Consider the following 9,297-nt stretch of genomic DNA (forward strand, 5'->3'; position numbering starts at 1 on the left):
AGAAATTGAGCGTCAAATGTGAAACTGAAATGTGATATAAACTCATTACATACCAAGTGAGATATGGCAAGCCTTTGTTTATTATAATATTGGCCATCATCATGGTTTTTGAAAAGCTAAAATTTTTAGAAATGTTCTATTTGAGGTATTTATAAACTGTAAACCATAATCATCATAATGATATCAAAAAGAAGGCTTAAAATATATTAAGTTGCATGTTATGAGCCAATGTACTTAATTAGTTTCACCTTTGAAATATAATCGCTGTAATAAACACATCTATTCACGATAATCTTTTTTTTTTTTTAAGTTTTACCCGAATACAGTAAACACTGAAAAAAAACCCTATAAATTGTTGAAAATATTGTTTTCATTGGACTGCAATGATATCTTAATGAATACACTAGTGTCATAATATGTAGTAATTTATGAATGAATAAATTTACAGTGCCAGTTTTGACTTTGTGTTCCTGCCAACCCTTCCGGTACTTTCTCTGCTGCGTTGGGCAGCGGGGGACTCTGTCCCAATTTGGCTTAATAAAAAAAGAAAGAAAAAAACAACAATTATTTTTAATAAAATGTATTTTCTTTTCAAGAACCCTGCCGAGAGTATAGAGCTTCTACGTACTCTCGGCAGGGTTCTTGAGGGTGCATGGGAGTTTGCCCAACCAGTCTACATGTGCTTTGTGGACTTGGAGAAGGCATTCGACCGTGTGCCTCGGGAAGTCCTGTGGGGAGTGCTCAGAGAGTATGGGGTACCGGACTGTCTTATTGTGGGGGTCCGCTCCCTGTATGATCAGTGTCAGACCTTGGTCCGCATTGCTGGCAGTAAGTCGGACACGTTTCCAGTGAGGGTTGGACTCCGCCAAGGCTGTCCTTTGTCACCGATTCTGTTCATAACTTTTATGGACAGAATTTCTAGGCGCAGCCAAGGCGTTGAGGGGATCCGGTTTGGTGGCCGCGGAATTAGGTCTCTGCTTTTTGCAGATGATGTGGTCCTGATGGCTTCATCTGGCCGGGATCTTCAGCTCTCACTGGATCGGTTCGCAGCCGAGTGTGAAGCGACCGGAATGAGAATCAGCACCTCCAAGTCCGAGTCCATGGTTCTCGCCCGGAAAAGGGTGGAGTGCCATCTCCGGGTTGGGGAGGAGACCCTGCCCCAAGTGGAGGAGTTCAAGTACCTAGGAGTCTTGTTCACGAGTGGGGGAAGAGTGGATCGTGAGATCGACAGGGGATCGGTGCGGCGTCTTCAGTAATGCGGACGTTGTATCAATCCGTTGTGGTGAAGAAGGAGCTGAGCCGGAAGGCAAAGCTCTCAATTTACCGGTCGATCTACGTTCCCATCCTCACCTATGGTCATGAGCTTTGGGTTATGACCGAAAGGATAAGATCACGGGTACAAGCGGCCGAAATGAGTTTCCTCCGCCGGGTGGCGGGGCTCTCCCTTAGAGATAGGGTGAGAAGCTCTGTCATCCGAGAGGAGCTCAACGTAAAGCCGCTGCTCCTCCACATCGAGAGGAGCCAGATGAGGTGGTTCGGGCATCTGGTCAGGATGCCACCCGAACGCCTCCCTAGGGAGGTGTTTAGGGCACGTCCAGCTTGTAGGAGGCCACGGGGAAGACCCAGGACACGTTGGGAAGACTATGTCTCCCGGCTGGCCTGGGAACGCCTCGGGATCCCCCGAGAAGAGCTAGACGAAGTGGCTGGAGAGAGGGAAGTCTGGGCTTCCCTGCTTAGGCTGTTGCCCCCGCGACCCGACCTCGGATAAGCGGAAGATGATGGATGGATGGATGGATGGTATTTTCTTTTCTTTACCTGTTATTAATACAAAAAGAAAGCCAGAAGTTTGCGGCTTTACTCTATACCAGATTTCCTGAGTACATTTTACATATTTTTGGCCTAAGTTTAGCATTTTCAAACATAAAAAATGTTAAATAAGCTAATAATATCAATACTACAGTAGTATTGAAAAGGAGTGTCCTGATATTTCGGATGAGATATCAGCACGAATTATACATACATATTATTTTGTAGTGTGGAATGTTAGAAAAGGTTTAATAATGTTAGAAAAGGTTTAATAAAGGGAAAATGAGTCAAACAGAGAACAAAGTGAGTTCTGAAAAACAATAACCTGTCCGGAATGGACTTATGCTGTCTTTAAGTTGAAGTGGAGTGTTAATCATTTTGTCTTCACGCAGTGGACACAATGACGTTTAGATTATGATGCAGTGAATTGAATGATGCAGACACGTTTGTTACTGGATACTTTCTTATAATCTTCTGCCTCAAATACTTTGTATCCTTAAGTAATATGCAACTATAATTATTTGATACTTGTTTGTATTGACAAATGTGCGGCTTTAGACGGCAATATTGTTCAATTATTATTACGTATGTTTTGCTTGTGTGATATTGTATGCTTAGCTGTTGCGTAGCTGACAGCTAAGAATAGAGTATCAGTATCAGTAGTGGCCTGTAGCACACAATGTTTACCTTTTGTAAATGACCTGACTAAAATAGAATCAATTGTGGTCTTATAGGAGGACATTTAGATGTTCACTGGCTGGCCAAGTAAACACTCTGCAGGACTGCTTGTATCAGACATGGTATCAAACATTTTACAAACCCTGTTTCCATATGAGTTGGGAAATTGTGTTGGATGTAAATATAAACGGAATACAATGATTTGCAAATCAGCTTCAACCCATATAGTTGAATATGCTACAAAGACAACGTATTTGATGTTCAAACTGATAAACTTTTTTTTGTTGCAAATAATCACTAACTTTAGAATTTGATGCCAGCAACACGTGACAAAGAAGTTGGGAAAGGTGGCAATGAATACTGATAAAGTTGAGGAATGCTCATCAAACACCTTTTTGGAACATTCCACAGGTGTGCAGGCTAATTAGGAACAGGTGGGTCCCATGGTTGGGTGTAAAAACAGCTTCCCAAAAAATGCTCAGTCTTTCACAAGAAAGGATGGGGCGAGGTACACCCCTTTGTCCACAACTGCGTGAGAAAATAGTCAAACAGTTTAAGAACAACGTTTCTCAAAGTGCATTTGCAAGAAATTTAGGGATTTCAAAATCTATGGTCCATAATATCATCAAAAGGTTCAGATAATCTGGAGAAATCACTCCACGTAAGCAGCATGGCCGGAAACCAACATTGAATGACCGTGACCTTCGATCCCTCAGACGGCACTGTATCAAAAACCGACGTCAATCTCTAAAGGATATCACCACATGGGCTCAGGAACACTTCAGAAAACCACTGTCACCAAATACAGTTCGTTGCTACATCTGTAAGTGCATGTTAAAGCTCTCCTATGCAAAGCGAAAGCCATTTATCAACAATATTCAGAAAGGCCGCCGGCTTCTCTGGGCCCGAGATCATCTAAGATGGTCTGATGCAAAGTGGAAAAGTGTTCTGTGGTCTGACGAGTCCATATTTCAAATTATTTTTGGAAACTGGACATTTGTGTCCTTGGAAACAAAGAGGAAAAGAACCATCCGGATTTTTACAGGCGCAAAGTTCAAAAGCCAGCATCTGTGATGGTATGGGGGTGCATTAGTGCCCAAGGCATGGGTAATTTGCACATCTGCGAAGGTACCATTAATGCTGAAAGGTACATACAGGTTTTGGAACAACATATACTGCCATTCAAGTAACGTTATCATGGATGCACCTGCTTATTTCAGCAAGACAATGCCACACCACGTGTTACAACAGCGTGGCTTCATAGTAAAAGAGTGCGGGTACTAGACTGGCCTGCCTTTAGTCCAGACCTGTCTCGCATTGAAAATTTTGAAGCCTAAAGTACGACAACAGAGACCCCGAACCGTTGAACAACTTAAGCTGTACATCAAGCAAGAATGGGAAAGAATTCCACCTGAAAAGCTTCAAAAATGTCTCTCCTCAGTTCCCAAAAGTTTATTGAGTGTTGTTAAAAGAAAAGGTGATGTAACACAGTGGTGAACATGCCCTTTCCCAACTACTTTGGCATGTGTTGCAGCCATGAAATTCTAAGTTAATTATTATTTGCAAAAAAAAAATAAAGCTTATGAGTTTGAACATCAAATATGTTGTCTTTGTAGTGCATTCAATTGAATATGGGTTAAAAAGGATTTTCAAATCATTGTATTCAGTTTATATTTACATCTAACACAATTTCGCAACTCATATGCAAACGGGGTTTGTACATGCAAGATAATATGATCCAACACTTGTTTTTTTGTTTGACATCGTGCAGATATCACATACCAGTATCGGGTTGGAAAGCACCGCTAGTTGACAGGAAACAAATCACAGTGATTGCCTCGGGCAGCCTTACTATATTGGATTAAAGCAGTGTCATTGTGACTATAGAAGTGTTATTTCATGCTTTTAGGGTTCCCACACAGTTGAAAAGCATATTAACAAATTAGTAAACAAGTTTTATGCAATGAATTTTTTTTATTTATAATTAATGTTTCCTACTTTCAGGCCTGGAACCAATTAACAGCGACAATCAAGAATGTACTGCAGCACTTTATTTGTTTTGTTGGGATTTGGCGAGGTCAAGAGCCCAAATCTGCCTAGCAACAAGGGACCATGCAACCATGTGACCAGGAACTAGGAAATACAAGCCTCTCAGTTGTATTCTCCACTAAATACTAAATGTTCAATAAATAGGGCATCAAGGTGGAAGAGGGGTTAGTGCATCTGCCTCACAATACAAAGGTCCTGAGCAGTTCTAGGTTCAATCCCGAGCTCGGGATCTTTCTGTGTGGAGTTTGCATGTTCTCCCCGTGACTGCGTGGGTTCCCTCCGGGTTCTCCGGCTTCCTCCCACCTCCAAAGACATGCACCTGGGGATAGGTTGATTGGCAACACTAAATTGGCCCTAGTGTGTGAATGTGAGTGTGAATGTTGTCTATTTGTGGTGGCCCTGCGATGAGGTGCGACTTGTCCAGGGTGTACACTGCCTTCCGCCTGAATGCAGCTGAGATAGGCACCAGCGACCCCCCCGCGACTCCAAAAGGGACAAGCGGTAGAAAATGGATGGATGGATGTTCAATAAATACATGAAAAATGAGTGATTGTTTTCGGCACAAAACCATGTCAAACATGTTCCTCACTTTATCTGCGGCTAACCACCTTGGAAGATGCATCAGTCACACAAACAAATCAGTCAAACTACCTCTTCCTGACTGTACGTGAGGCGGTCATGGCGTTCGGTGTGTCATGTGGCTTGAAGAGAAGCGTGGAGGGTCACGGGAGCGCTGACGTCCACGCTGCCAACGGCCTGACTTCAACATCACTGGACACTTCATTAGGCACACCTGCCAAAATAAGAAGTCCGATATTTTCATTTAATATTGAATATTGTGCTCATGGCTTGAAGATAAAATATGCTCTTGAAGTGTATTGGGGCAGTATGGTGGACAATATAATATATACCGTTTTTTCGGACTATAAGTCGCAGTTTTTTTCATAGTTTGGCCCGGGGTGCGACTTATACTTAGGAGCGACTTATGTGTGAAATTATTAACGCATTACCGTAAAATATCAAATAATATTATTTAGCTCATTCACGTAAGAGACTAGACGTACAAGATTTCATGGGATTTAGCGATTAGGAGTGACAGATTGTTTGGCAAAGGTATAGTTATTTGAATGACTCTTACCATAATATTTTACGTTAACATACCAGGCACCTTCTCAGTCGGTTATTTATGCGTCATATAACGTACACTTATTCAGCCTGTTGTTCACTATTCTTTATTTATTTTAAATTGCCTTTCAAATGTCTATTCTTGCTGTTGGCTTTTATCAAATAAATTTCCCCCAAAAATGTGACAACATATACTCCAGTGCAACTTATATACCGGTATGTTTTTTTCCTTCTTTATTATGCATTTTCGGCAGGTGCGACTTATACTCCGAAAACACGGTACATTTATGTAACCTTAATGGCTCCTTTCAAGTTTAGTCCCTAAGACCAAAAAGGGTATCAATTATAAAAAATGTTAAAAATAAGTCATATATAATCCCCCCCCCATGCTTAAATTGTGAAATCAACTCAGGGTGTGTTTATTGATATAAAAAATTAAATAAAAACAATTTTATGTCCTTTTTGTCAAAGAAAACACATTTTTTTATGGCAAAAACACAAAATATGTAATATTTTTCTTCAACAAATATTTCAAAATGGAATATTTGATGTAAACTAATTTAAGACTTAAATAGGTCAATTATTAATAACATTGGTTTTGATTTATTATTATTTTTTGTGGAATAACAGATTGAAAAAAAAAAAATTCCAATGAAATTCTTGGGGATCCAAAAGGGCCCCAGTCATAAAAGTGTTAATAAGAAGTAATTTTTTTTTTTTTTAAACTGTCAACATGTAAGTCTCCAGATCAGACCTGGGAAAATTAAGGCCTGGGAGCCACATGCGGCCGGTTAAGCTTTTCAATCTGGCTCGCCGGACATTCCCAAATAATTGTTTTAGATGTTTAAGATGGAAAGTGTAGCTGCCATTATGATGTACACTCATGTTTTCTAATGACCGTAGGTCTTCAACTATACTAAGTCTTTCAATGCTTGGAATCTGCATCATATACCAGATACTATGGTCATGTAATTAGTTACTATGGTCATGTAATTAGTTACTATGGTCATCTAATTAGTTACTATGGTAATCTATGGTGCAGCAGCTCAAACGAAGCACCAAGCAGTGTGGGCGGTAAGTGTTTCCACACACAACAGAAGGAGATTTTCACAACAAAAGTTCTAAATCTTAGTGATGTATCAGATATATCAGGTTGTAGGTGGTTTTATTTTGTACCCTTCGCGTTCATATTTCACTGTTTGTTGCATTTTTGTTGCGTTTCACTTGATTGTAAACTATGTCGATCGAAAGAGGGTGTGACGTTTATATTTAGTCAATATTCAGTGTTTATCCTTCATAGAAACATTTAAAATTCCATTACGTTTCTTAAGGCGGTCTGTCATAGCGTTTTTAGCATTCAATCAGACATTATTGTGAGGTTTTGTATTAGTGTTCCTAAAAATAAATAACCAGCCCCCAGACACATTTTTTTCTCAAAATGTGGCCCCCCCAGTCAAACTTAATTGCCCAGGCCTGCTCCAGATCGACTTCAGATCTATTCGTCGATTATGATTTTTTTTTTTTACAGTTTTATCTTGATTTGCACATTATTGATGTTTTTCGGTCTTGTTTTAAAACCTTTCACACCACCGAATCTACACTTTGAAGGGTTTTTAACAATATTTTGATATCTAGGGATTCTGGCGATTGGGCCATTTTAAATATTTTGGATCCAACTGCTGCATTCCGCACAAATCTCATTAGTGGCTTGGAACAATGTGTGGGTTTAAGGGGCCCACTTTTGAAATGGTTAAGGCCATATCTGACATACAGAACTTTTAAGATCCAAATTGATGATTCGGCTGTCCTGTGGTGTCCCTCAATGCTCAATCCTGTTTTCAGGGTACATCCTGCACATGCAACACATTAAAAAAATATATCGTATCATCTTTATGGTGATGATACACGAATTTATGTCCCTCTAAAAATTAAAAGTGACATGTTTAAAATCACTTTTAAATTGTCTTGAGGACATATAACCATGGTGCCTTATTTGAAACCCATGGTCCCAAATCTTGGTTTTAATTTGGACAATGATTTTAAATTGGAACAGGAAAATAACTGTTGTTTGACCCAGTTTTTATCATCTAAGACTTTTAGCAAAAATGTAATCAGTTTTATCTTCTAGTGGGTAATCCAGGCTATTATTTCATCCCATTTGGAATGAACCAGGACAGATAGTCCAAAATGCTGCTGCTCGCCTTTTTACCGACACTAAAAAACATGAGCACATAATACCCCTATTTTAGCATCCCCTCCGAGTTCATTTAAGAATTAATTTTAAAAGATAGTTTGTTTTTAAATATCTTAAAAGATTAGTGCCACAATATATGTCAGACCTTTTCAAAATCCAGACCCCCACAAGGTCTCTGAGGTCAGCTTATTAATTTCTTCTTGTCGTCCCAAAAACCTGGTTAAAATCCAGAGGGGATGGTTTTCTGCTCTGGCTCCAAAACTTTGGAACAACATCTCTCTTGCAATTTGGACCGCTCTCTCTTCAATGAGTTTTAAATCACGTTTTAAAACATACTTTTACTCCTTGGCTTTTAAACCAGCATGAGAGTAGTGTGATTTGAGTCTATTTTCTATTCTATTATGTATTAATTATCTTTATAAATGTTTTATAAGATTTACTATGCTTAGTTTTATTCTGCTTTTACAAACCCCGTTTCCATATGAGTTGGGAAATTGTGTTAGATGTAAATATAAACGGAATACAATGATTTGCAAATCATTTTCAACCCATATTCAGTTGAATGCACTACAAAGACAACATATTTGATGTTCAAACACATAAACTTTTATTTTTCATTTGCAAATGATTAACTTAGAATTTCATGGCTGCAACATGTGCCAAAGTAGTTGGGAAAGGGCATGTTCACCACTGTGTTACATCACCTTTTCTTTTAACGACAATCAATAAACGTTTGGGAACTGAGGAAACTTATTGTTGAAGCTTTGAAAGTGGAATTCTTTCCCATTTTTGTTTTATGTAGAGATTCAGTCGTTCAACAGTCACGCTTCATAATCCGCCACACATTTTCGATGGGAGAAAGGTCTGGACTGCAGGCCGGCCAGGAAAGTACCCTCACTCTTTTACTACGAAGCCACACTGTTGTAACACGTGGCTTGGCATTGTCTTGCTGAAATAAGCAGGAGTGTCCATGATAACGTTGCTTGGATGACAACATATGTTGGTCCAAAACCTGTATGTACCTTTCAGCATTAATGGTGCCTTCACAGATGTGTAAGTTATAAATAAATAAATAAATGGGTTGTACTTGTATAGCGCTTTTCTACCTTCAAGGTACTCAAAGCGCTTTGACACTACTTCCACATTTACCCATTCACACACACATTCACACACTGATGGAGGGAGCTGCAATGCAAGGCGCCAACCAGCACCCATCAGGAGCAAGGGTGAAGTGTCTTGCTCAGGACACAACGGACGTGACGTTACCCATGCCTTGGGCACTAATACACCCCCATACCATCACAGATGCTGGCTTTTGAACTTTGCGCCTATAAAAATCCGGATGGTTATTTTCGTCTTTGTTCCGGAGGACACCATGTCCACAGTTTCCAAATATAATTGGAAATGTGGACTCGTCAGACCACAGGACACTTTTCCACTTTGCA

This window comes from Nerophis ophidion, linkage group LG07, assembly GCF_033978795.1.
Source record: "Nerophis ophidion isolate RoL-2023_Sa linkage group LG07, RoL_Noph_v1.0, whole genome shotgun sequence".
Taxonomy (NCBI): Eukaryota; Metazoa; Chordata; class Actinopteri; order Syngnathiformes; family Syngnathidae; genus Nerophis; species Nerophis ophidion.